We start from the raw sequence: 12,874 nt of genomic DNA on the forward strand, positions 1-12,874 counted from the left end.
ACATTTAGAGTGGTTATACCATATGAGGACTTAATTCTGCCATTTTATCTCTTATTTTCTGGTTGTTCTATGTTTCCATTGTTTCCCTTCCTTTGAATTTATGACTGCCATTTCATTTTGGTGGTTTTCTGAGGGGGATTTCTCAGTTTTCTCTCTTTTTGTGAATTGTGGCTCTGCTCTGATTTTTCATTTAGTGGTTACTGTGAGGATTGCATGAAAGATATTGGAGATGAGATAGTCCATTTACTCATAGCCTCTTATCTCCATTAACCTAAGCAGGTTCCTTCTCTTTCCTCTCCCCTTCTGAGTAATTGCTGTTGCAAAGTTTCTGTTTTTAATTTTGTGAGTTTGCGGCTAAGTTGAAGGTTCATCATACTTTTGATGCTTTCTTTTCCTTTTTACTTTAAGTTGTTATTGAGTCTTTGCCTCCCTATTCTGATAGAGAGCTGCAGTTTTGTCATTATATCTGTCTATTTAACTCCTTGCCAAGAGCTTTGTAGACCTCTTCTTTTATGTTGCCAATGTGAGGGCATCTTTAACTATTTCTTGCAGGGGAGCTCTAGTGGTGATGAATTCCTTCAGCTTTTGTTTATCTAGGAAAGCTTTTATTTCTCCATTGTATCTGAAGCAAAGTTTTGCTAGATAGAGTATTCATGGCTGAAAGTTTTTGTCCTTCGGTATTTTAAGTACATCATTCTATTCTCTCCTGGCCTGTATGGTTTCTCCTGCAAATCTGATAGCGTTTCCTTTCTAGGTTATTTTCTGCTGCCTTGTTACTCCTAATATTTTTTCTTTATCATTAATTTTTGCCATTTTTACTATTTTATGCCATGGAGAAGGTCTTTTAGCATTGATGAAGTTGGGCGTTCTATTAGCTTCATTTATCTGTAAATATGGAGCCATCTTCAGGTTTGGGAAGCTCCCAGCAATTATTTCTTTGAACAAGCTCTCTGCTTCTTCCCCCCCCCCTTCTCCCTCCAGAATACCTATAATCCTTATGTTGTTTTTCCTGATTGAGCTGGATATTTCTTGAAGAATTCCTTGATTTTTAAAAAATCTTAGCTCTATCTCCTCCTCCACCTGTAGAATTTCTACATTTTTATCCTATAGAAGACTAATTCTTTCCTCCATAAGATCAGTTCTATTTCTTAATGATTCTATATTTTTTTTTATTTCATTAATGTATACAGACTTTCTGATTGATTTTTTTAAATATAGTTTCAGTTTCTTTGGTGAAGAGATTCATCTTATTGCTGAGATACTTGAATTGTCTTTCCATTTCTTCTGGTAAGATGTTGAGTTTCCTTATTATGGTTATTTTGAGTTATCTGTCATTTAGTTTGTAAGTTTCTATGTTTTCAGGGTTGGTTTCTGGAGAATTGTAGTTTTCTTTCTAGTCTGAATTGTTGCTGCAGTTTCTCATGGTGTTTGATAAACTAACCTTTTGTTGGGGCATTTGTGGTTTTCTTAGGTCACAGATTCCACCTTCTATGGCTAGGAGGAAGCAGGAGCAGAGTTTCTTGCTCCACCCCATCTTCTGGAAGCTGTGGGGGTGTTATGACTGCTTTCCCCAGCCCAGGGTGCATTCAGGCACTTCTGTGGACTGTCCTTGGTGGATGGGGCTTCCTTTCTGGATGGAGCTAGGTCCACTCTTTGGTGCCTCAGGGGCATGGTGGCAGGAAAGTGATCACCAGCAGGCTAAAAGCTGCCAGGACACTGACATTCCCTCTTTGGGGGCTCAGTAGCACTATGAGCATGCACAGACCTGGGTTGTGTTTGCCCGAGCCATTGATCTGCTGCAGTCTCTGCTTGAGGTGCAGGAGTGGTGTGGTTGGTGGATGTGGCTTCTTCACTGGGACTTGGGCTAGGGCTGTGGAGAAATGTGAGCTTAACCACAGCCATGTTCCAGCCCCTAAGCCAAAAATGTTTATGTCAAATAATCAAAAGCCTTCCTTGAATCATGGAAATAGATGGTCTCAGTCCCTCAATTAATCCCAAGACTTGAGCCAGTTTACCAAGCAAAGATTGTTGGAATGAAGACGTGACCAGATTCTCTGGATGAAGGATCCTGATACACTACCAAAAATATATACTTTTAATCTTTCTCCAAAATATACTACTGTCTTTTACTAGGATAACTATTTTTGTTGAAAAACCCAGAAAATTGTGGGAATACTGGACACTGGCTCTGTACTGAAATGGTTTCCAGGAGATCAAAACCTCACTGTGGCCTTCCAGTCAGACTAAAGTCTTTTGGATGTCAGGTGATTAATGGAGTTTTAGCTCAGGTCCATATCTCAGTAGATCTGGTAGGTCCCAGCAACCATGCTATGGTTATTTCCCTAACTCTAGAATGCATAATTGGAATAGACATATTTACCAAGTGACAGAATCCTTATGTTAGTGCCATGACCTGAGGAGTGAGGACATTTATGATGGTAAAGGACAAATGAAATTCATTAGAACTGTCCATACCTAGAAATATATTAAATCAAAAGCAATACCATATTCCTAGAGGGATTTCAGAAATGTATGCCACCCTCAAGGATTTCAAAGATGAAGGGGTATTGATTTCCATCAACCCCCATTCAATTATTCTATTTTTTCTGTGTAGAAGACAGATGAGTCTTTGAGAAAGACAGTGGGTTATCACAAGCTTAGCCAAGTGGTAACTCCAATTGCAGCTGTTGTATTTGACATGGTTTCATTGCCAGAGCAAATTCACACACCTCATGGTATCTGGTATGCAGCTATTGATCTGGCTAATGACTTTTACTCCATACTTATCAATAATACCCACCAAAGCATGTTTTCTTTCAGTTGGTAAGGCCAGCAATACGTCTTCACTGTCCTACCAGAAGGTCTTATCAACTCTCCAGCTTAATATCACAATTTAATTTGCAGGGATCTTGATTTCTTTTTCCCTCCAAAATATAAGACATTGCTATTACATTGATGGCATTATACTGACAGCACCTGGTGAGAATAAATAGCAACCGCTCTGTGATTTTTGGAAATTTGCATGGCAGATGATGGGAAACAAGTCTTACTAAAATTCAGGGAAACTTTACCTAAGAGAAATTTCTAGAGATCCAGTTTTGCGGGGCATGTACGGATCCTTCTTTCAGGGTGAAAATTAAGTTGTTGCATCTGACCCCTCTTACAACCAAGAAAGAAGCATATCACCTGGTGGGACCTCTTTGGATTTTGGAGGCAACATATTCCTCATTGGGCTGTTATACCATTCTATTTATTCAGTGACTTGTAGAGTTGCTAATTTTGAATGGGGCCTAGAACAAGAAAAGACTCATAAATAGGTCCAGGCTGCTTTACAAACTGCTCTGCCACTTGGGTCACATATTTTCTCAGTTCAAATGGTTTTTGAAGTTTCAGGAGCAGATAGGGATGTTATTTCGAGCCTTTGGCAGCTACTGTAGGTGAATTCCAGTGAAGGGTTTAGGATTTGGGACAAGGGTACTCTGTCATCCTCAGATAACTACTTTGCTCTTGAGACCAATTCTTGGCCTGCTACTGGTCTTTAGCAGAGATTGATTGCTTGACAATGGAGCACCAAGTTTCCATGCAGCCAGAGCTGCTGATCATGAACTCGGTAGTATCTGACCTGCCAGGTTTTATTGTTGAGTGTGCACAGCAACACTGCATCATCAAATGGAAGTGGTACATATGTGATCAGGCCAGGTCAGACAGTGAAGACATAGGTAGTTTACATGATGAAGTGTCACAAATGCTCATAGTTCTTACTCTTGCTACACTGCTTTCTCTCTGCTAGCATACACTTGGGCCTCATGGGCAGCTCCCTATGATCAGTTTACAAAGGAAGAAAATACACAGGCCTGGTTTACAGATGGTTCCACAAGATATGCTGTTAACACCCAAAAGTGGAGAGTTGCAGTGCTATAGCCCTTCTCTGTGATAGCTCTGAAGGATAGTGGGGAAAATAAATTTTCCCAATGGGCAGAACTTTGGGCAGTACACTTGGCTCTGCAACTTTATTGAAAGGAGAAGTGGTCAGATGTATGATAATATATGGTTACCTGGGCAATGGCCAATGCTTTGGCTTGATGGTCAGGAATTTGAAAGGTATACGATTGGTAAATTGGTGACAATAAAATTTGGGGAAGAGGCATGTGGGTACACCTCTCTCAGTAGGCAAAAGAATATGAAGGGATTTTTTTTCCAATGTAAATGCTCACAATGGGTGACTTCAGCAGAGCAAGATCTCAATCAAATAGATAAGATGTCACTTTCTGTGCATCCCAGTCAGCCTCTTTCCCTAGTCACACTTTTCATTGCCCAATGGGCTCTTGAGCAATGTGTCCACAGTAGAGTAATGGAGATAATGCATGAGCTTAGCAGCATGGATTTACTTCAAAAAGGTTGAGAGCCCAGGATGCTGTAGGGGACAGAAATATTAAGTCCCTGATATGGCACCATCCCTTGGGGTGCTCAGCCAGCTACTTGGTGGCAAATTCATTACATTGAACTTCTTCTATTAAAGAAGGGGCAGCATTTGTTGTTACAGAAAGAGACAATTACACTTGGTAGAATTTGCTTTGTCTGCATGCAATGCTACTGCCAAAATGACCATTCATGGACATAAAGAAAGTCTTATACACTATCTTAGCATTCCACTAACACATTGTATCTAATCAAAGAACTTACTTCAAGGCAAAATAAATGTAGACATTCCATGCTCATAAAATTTACTGGTTTAATCATGTTCTCCACCATCTTGAAGCAGCTGGTTTGTTAAAAGGGTAAAAGGACATTTTGAAAATTCAGTTATAGTTCCTGCTAGGTGGAAATATTTGTAGTGCTGTGGAACGATTTTTCAAGTGGCTATATGTGATCTGAAATAGCTTCCAATCTATGGTGCTGTTTCTCTGATAGCCAATATACACAGGTCCAGGAATCAAGGATTGGAAATTGGAGTGGCACCACTATTACCCCTTTTGAATTACTGACAACATTTTTGCTTCCTGTTCCTGCTATTTTATGCCCTGCCACCTCGAGGTATTAGTTCCAAAAGAAAGAATGCTTCTACTAGCAGACAAAACAATGATTCCTCTGAACGGAGTGTTAAGATTGTCACCTGGAATGTTGGATTTCTCTTTCCTCTGAATCAATAGGAAAAAGAGGAGTTACTGTGCTGGATGGGGTCACTAAGTGAGAGGGAAACCATAGCTGGCCAGGATTTAATTACAAACACAGTTATTAAGAACGTTTTTAGGGGCTGGCCCCGTGGCCGAGTGGTTAAGTTTGCGGGCTCCCCTGCAGGCAGCCCCATGTTTCGTTGGTTCGAATCCTGGGTGTGGACATGGCACTGCTCATCAAACCATGCTGAGGTGGCATTCCACATGCCACAACTAGAAGGACCCACAATGAAGAATATACAACTATGTACCAGGGGGCTTTGGGGAGAAAAAGGAAAAGACAAAATCATAAAAAAAGAAACGTTTTAATAGGTGAAAAGAGACTTCAGTATAGAGCTAGGCTCAATCCAAAATAAAGATTTTGCAAGTGGGAATTTATATTCCAGGAATCTGCTGGTGGTCATCACTGGATAGAATATTACTAATAGAAAAAAGAAGAAGAAGTGGGCTTCCTAACTCAGAATATCTAAGAATTTTGGAGGAGGAAAGACTAGGCTGATCAGATATTACCTGGTTGAATGTGCAGTATGAGAAATCTGATTACATATCACGGATGATCAGGTATGGAGGATAAGGGGCTCCTGTTAAACTCACTTAGCAGGTTTCATGCTAAGTGTTTTACAAGAAAGTATACCATTGGGCCTCAGAAAAGATTCAGGTGTCCAAGTAAAGTTTGGTCAACGAATTAATCTTTCTTGTCCCTTTCATGTTCAAAGAAAAAAAGAGATATTTTTCTTTTCTTTGGATAATATAAGTCCATTTCTTACTCAGTCACCTTTTATTCATTCAGAGCCAGCTGTATCATCTACTAAGACTTGGTTGTAGTGGACATTTCCTGGATAGTGTTAAATGTCAGGCATTTAATGAGGGGAAGTTTCTATGAAAATTAAAGAAAAATAAAGGCTAATAGTTAAAAACCCATTCTTTGATTTCAGAAGGAAACTAGTCAAGAACATTTTTTTATATTTGTCTCAAAATATCATGAACTGTGGAGTGAGGGCAGCAGTGGCAATATAATGGATTTCCTTGTTTGTAGTTTAAATGTCTGTGGTGAGGGCAATAAGTGTTCTGGTAAACTTTCTAAGTGGCTCTTACAGTAGCAAAATTTGTCCATTCATGATTTGTTGTGTTGATTTCCTTGAAGTTTCTACCAAGTCAACCAGCACCAACTTGCAGAACTTCAGGAAAATGGGAGCTTTAGTTCTCAAGGATTCCAAGTGATAGGGCAGAAAAATTGCAAATGTTAATTTAGAGTCTTTTAGCCAGATATGGGAGGAAAATAGAAGAATTAAATATTTGTCAAGACTGGAAAATCATGCAAAATAGAACACTCAAAGATACAGTATAGTTTTCCATTGAACATAATTTTCACTTTACAGTCACCACTTGTTCTATCAGAGAGAATCAAAGTCAGGTTAATTTGTTTGAAGAATAAATCCAGTCTTATTAAACTTGTTCTGATTATTTTCATACATGCAGCAAGTTTAGTAATTGATCACATATGTTTCTTGAGTTTGTTTGCTGGAACTTTGCAGAAGGATCTCATTGGACATTTCAAAGCTTCTCAAGGCTCGAAAGGCAAGCTAAGAACTTGCCATGAGATTTTGCCTGCATTGCTTATAAATTTGGGTGAATTCTTCTCTGCTTGATATCCCCATAATATCCTGAGGTTCCTGGACCTGTCAGGAAGTAACTTTCCTTGCTGACTTGTTAAGGTGGGGAATACTACACAAAGTATAGGCCAGATTTTCCAAGAAGGGCTTTATAAATATTGGCTCCTTAAACTCCAAATTAGTTCTTTAAAGCTGTGTGGCAATATCAGATTCCATGTAAATAATTTTTTGAATATAACATTCCACTCAAAGCCTTCATAATATAACCAATGATTCCAGTTCTATCTTAATGAAGGAGAACAGACTCTTACTGAACTTATGCAAATAACTATATTGCCATCACTATAAGAATACTCAATAAAAGTTTTCAAATTCTGGAGGAAACAAGAAGGAAGAAAAATTAATTGGTTCTTTGCCCACAAAGGTATACTTTACCAAAGAGGTGGAGGGTACACCAGGCTTCAGAGAAAAAGTGCTCCTTCAATGTAAAAAATGAAACATTAAAAATCAAAGTTTCAAAAAAAATTTATAAAAATTCCAAGAATTGGAAAGGATGTGGAGAAAAGGGAACCCTCATGCTCTGTTGGTGGGAATGTGAATTGGTGCAGTCACTATGGAAAACAGTATGGAGATGCCTCAAAAAATTAGCAATGGAACTCATATATGAGCCAGCTAGACACTTCTGGCTATTTGCCCAAAGAACACAAAAACACTAATTCAAAAAGATATATGCATCATTATGTTCATTGCAACATTTTCCACAATAGCCAAGACTTGGAGACAACCTAATCACCCATCAAAGTATGAATGGATAAAGAAGATGTGGTGTGTATATATATATATATATATATATATATATATATTTGTGGTATATATGTGTGAATATATGTGTGTGTATATATATATATATATATATATATATGCAATGAAATACCACTCAGCCATAAAAACAATGAAATATTGCCTTTTGCCATTTGTGACAACTGGGATGAGCCTTGAGGATTTTACACTAAGTGGAGTAAGTCAGACAGAGAAACGCAAATGCCATATGATTTCATTCATATGTGGAAGATAAAAATAAGCACACACAAAAACAAACAAATAAAAAACAACAAACAAACACATAGACACAGAATAGATTGGTGGGTACCAGAGGGGAAAGGGCAGGGGGAGGGTGAAAAAATATTATTGCCTGCATCAGTTCATTCAGTCACTCAGAATTAATTCTTGTGATTTATCTGAGGTTAGCAGCTACTAACTCTCAGCTCCAGTCCTTCTGGAAATTATTAGTCTATTGGCATGGATTCAAATTTATTCAAATTATGCTATCATATAGCATGATTGCCTGTAGTTGATTATAAACACTTTCAGATAAAAATCAAAGCAAAACAATAACTGTATGTGAATGACAAATGACTTAAAATGGCTGTGGTTAAACTTCAGATGAGAACTCATTAAAAAAGAAAAATTAGTTATTTCATCCAATGAAAGTATTGATAAATCTTGATGAATGTTATATATAATTTCTAGAATATCTGTATTGGTGGCCTATATCCAAACACATATAACCTAAGAAGGTTTATCATCATTTTTATTTGACAATGCTTCTCACATAATTTAACATACCAAATAAACATCATTAATCTAGCACCTCACTTTTACAAGTTGAGAGACAAATCCTTTGAGACTATCCAGGGGGCCTCTGAAAAATCTCAAGGTTATCATTAGAACAAAAAGACTCAATTAAAATATTGAATTTGAGGAGTTGTCCGAAATGTCAAAGGATTTGAACACTTAGTAAGATCTAAGTAACTATAAAACCGTACTTAGTTATTAAACAAATGTGACATTTAAAAGATTTCAAAAGAAAATATAAAAAGTTATATAGTTATAAAAATTTAGCTCTTTTAATTTTGAGAAAACTGTTTTCTTAAGTAATTGAAGAATTGATAAAGGAGCAATGTCAGCATCATAGTGGGATGAGCTGTTCTGTTTATCTCTCTCCCCGTAAGTTACAACTAAATGGGCATTCAATAAGAAATGGAGGATTCCCACACAGCACAACAGAGTGCCTGAGGGATCCACACAGCTATATATCTGAAGGTGAGTGGACTGGATCCCTGGGAAGTAGTGGAACTAGGTGAGCGCACCCCACCCCCTCCCTGGCAGCAGTGAGCCAAGCCATGGAGACTCACACAGTGGCTAGGAACAACTGTAAAGGAGGCAGAGGCAGCCTGGAAAGGTAACCCAGAATGGTAGCTGGCCTGAGGGAGTGCCCACCATTCCATGGCAGCCCCACCAATGGGGATGCTCCCCACTGAGTGGCAGCATCTCACTCTCCGCAAAAGAACCCTGCCCGCCAATCACAACAGCCAGCATGATTGTAAGAGGAGGAGGCAGGGGCAGCTCAGCATGCGTGTGAACACCTTTGAAGGGGTTGCCAGGTCTGTGAGAGCACCCACAAATCCATGGTGGACCTACCCCTGGGAACACTCCCCACCAAGTGGCAGCAGGTTAGCTCCCATGAAGGAGCCACATCCACCAAGTGCAGTGGCTCACCAAAGCACCCATGAGTGCAGGATTGGCCCAATCCTGTGCAATGTGCCTGCTAAGCACAGAGGCCCTGATCCCATGAAAGTAACCTGCTGAGCAGCTGTGGCCAGCCTGTGCAAATGCAAAGCACTTGTACCTGCAGAAGTTCCAGCAGACAGAGCAGGATCAGTAACACATATTATGCATGTTTCCAGCAGTGGCAGGTGGAATCTGCAACCAATTACTACAAAGGAGCTGGCAAAGGATCAACTCATCAAACACCATGGCAAACTACAGCAACACTTCAGAGCAGAAGGAAAATGACACGTCTCTAGAAACCAATCCTAAAGTCACAGAAATTTATAATCTAAATGACAGAGAATTTAAAATACTAGTTGTAAAGAAACTCAAGGAGTTACAAGAAAACTCAGAAAGAGAGTTCAGTGGGTAATAAAATTAATGAGCTGAAGGAATACTTCACCAAAGAGATTAAAGCCCTAAAATCTATACAGCGATTCGGGAAATGAAGAATACAATGAGATAAAAAATAATCTAGAAACCATAAAAAAATAAAGCAGATGTATGGACTATAGAATTAGTGAATTAGAGGACAAGAATCTAGAAAAGCTTCAGGTTAAGGAGGAAAGAAACCAAGTTTTTTTTAAAATGAAGAAATTCTTTGAGAAATATCCAAGTCAGTTAGGAAAAGCAATAGGAATTCTAGAGAGAGAAGTGAGGGAGAAAGGAGCACAGAGTTTGTTTAAAGAAATAACAGCTGAGAATTTGCCAAATGCGAGGAGAGATCTGGATTTACAAGAACATGGAGCCAAGAGAACTCCTAATTACATCAATGCAAAAAGACCATCTCCAAGGCATATAATAGTAAAACTGGCAAAAGTCAATAACAAAGAAAATATATTAGGGCCAGTAAGGCAGAAGAAAATAACCTACAAATGAACCCCAATCAGGATTTCAGAGGATTTTTCATCAGAAACCTTACTGACAGGAAAAGAATGGAATGATATATTCAAAATACTGAAAGACAAAAAGTTCAGCCAAGAATAATCTATCCAGTTAAACCATCCTCCAGATAGGATGGAGAGATAAAAGTTTTATCAGATATACAAAAACTGAGGGAGTTCATCACCACTAGAACACCCATACAAGAAATGATGAAGGAATCCCTTTTACTGGAAACAAAAAGGCAAAGGTTTACAACACATTGTGATAGGAAGTAAAAACAAAAAATAAGAATATCACAGCTCTCTATCAGAACAGGTTAGCAAATTCTTAATTATAACATAAAATATAAAGGGAAGGGAAGCATCAGAAGCAGCTATAAACACTTCGGCTTAGTCACAAACTCACAACACAAAACAGAATAATTTGTGACAACAATAACTCAGAAGGGGAAAAGGAAGTGGATGGAAGCTGCCTAGGTTAATGTAGATAAGAGACTATCAGAACATGGACTATCTCATCTGTGAGATCTTTTGTACAAACCTCATGGTAACCACTAAATAAAAGACATAGCAGAGCCTCAAATCATAAATAAAGAGAAAACTGAGAAAACTATTACAGAAAACCACCAAATAGAAACGGCAGTCAGAAATACAAGGGAAATGAAACAATGGAATTATAGAACGACTGGAAAACAACTGATAAAATGACAGTGTTAAGTCAACTTATATCAATAATCCCTTTAAATGTAGATGGATTGAATCCTCTAATCAAAAGATATGTGTGGCAGGATGGATTAAAAATCAAGACCCAAAAATATGCTGCCTCCAAGAAACATATATCAGCTCTAAAGACAAACATGGGCTCCGAGTGGAAGGAAGGAAGATGATACTCCTATCTAATGGCAAACAAAAGAAAGCAAGTGACTTCAAGATAAAAACGACAATGAGTGACAAAGAGGGGCAGTATCTAATGATAAAAAGGACACTCCACCAAGAGGTCATAACACTTAAAAATTTATATGCACCCACCATAGGAGCACCAAAGTACGTAAATCTACTATTAACAGATCTAAAAGAGAAATTAACAGCAACACAATAATAGAAGGGGACCTTGATACCCCATTTACATCAATGGATAGATTATCCAAATAGAAAGTCAATAAGGAAATAGTGGAAATAAATGAAAAACTAGACCAGATGGACTTAATGGATAAATAGAGAACACACCTTCCAAAACAGCAGAATGCACATTCTTCTCAATTTCACATGGAACATTCTCAAAGATAGACCACATGTTGGGAAACAAGGCAAGCCTAAATAAATTTAAGAAGACTGAAATCATATCAATCATCTTTTCCAACCACAATGCTGTAAAACTAGAAATGAACCGCAAGAAAAAAGCTGGGAAAGTGACAAATATTTGCAGACTAAATGACATGCTACCGAATAACCATTGGATAAAGGAAGAAATCAACAGAGAAATTAAAAAAAATTCTGGAGACAAATGAAAATGAAAATACAACATACTGACTTGTTAGCGCTATAGCAAAAGTGGTGCTAAGAGGCAAATTTATAGCAATACAGGCCCCCTTAACAAATAAGAAAAATCTCAAATAAGAAATCTTATTCTACACCTAACAGAACTAGAAAAAGAAGAACAAAGCCCAAAGTCAGCAGAAGGAAGGAAATAAAAATTAGAGCAGAAATAAATGAAATAGAGACAAAAAAAGAGTGGAAAGGTTCAATGAAACTAAGAGCCAGTTCTTTAAGAAGATAAACAACATTGAAAAATCATTATCCAGACTCACTAAGAAAAACAGAGATAAGGCTCAAATAAATAAAATTAGAAATGGAAGAGGAGAAATTACAGTGGATACCACAGAAATAGAGATTATAAGAGAATACTATGAAAAACTATATGCAAACAAATTAGACAACCTAGAAGAAATTGATAAACTCTTAGATCCATACAACCTCTAAAAACTGAATCAAGAATAAATAGAGAGGCCGGCCTGATGGCACAGTGGTTAAGTGCACACATTCTGCTTCTTGGCAGCCCAGGTTTCGCTGGTTCAGATCCCGGGTGTGGATGGCACTGCTTGGCATGCCATGCTGTGGTAGGCGTCCCACATATAAAGTAGAGGAAGATGGGCATGGATGTTAGCTCAGGGCCAGGCTTCCTCAGCAAAAAAGAGGAGGACTGGCAGTAGGTAGCTCAGGGCTAATCTTCCTCAAAAAAAAAAAATAAAAAAGAAGAAATAGAGAATCTGCATAGATAAATCACAAGAGATTGAAAGAGTAATCAAAGGTCTCCCAAAAGATGAAAGTGCAGGATCAGATGGTTTCTCTGGAGCATTCTAGCAAACATTCGGAGATTTAATACCTATCCTTCTCAAACTATTTCAAAAAATTGATGAAGATTGACCACTTCCTAACACATTCTATGTGGTCAATATCACCCTTATCCCAAAGTCAGACAAGGACAATGCAAACAAAGAAAATTACAGGCCAATATCACTGATGAACACAAATGCAAAAAATCCTCAATAAAATGTTTGCATGTCGAATACAGCAGTACATTAGAAGGATCGTA

This window comes from Equus quagga, chromosome 2, assembly GCF_021613505.1.
Source record: "Equus quagga isolate Etosha38 chromosome 2, UCLA_HA_Equagga_1.0, whole genome shotgun sequence".
NCBI lineage: Eukaryota > Metazoa > Chordata > Mammalia > Perissodactyla > Equidae > Equus > Equus quagga.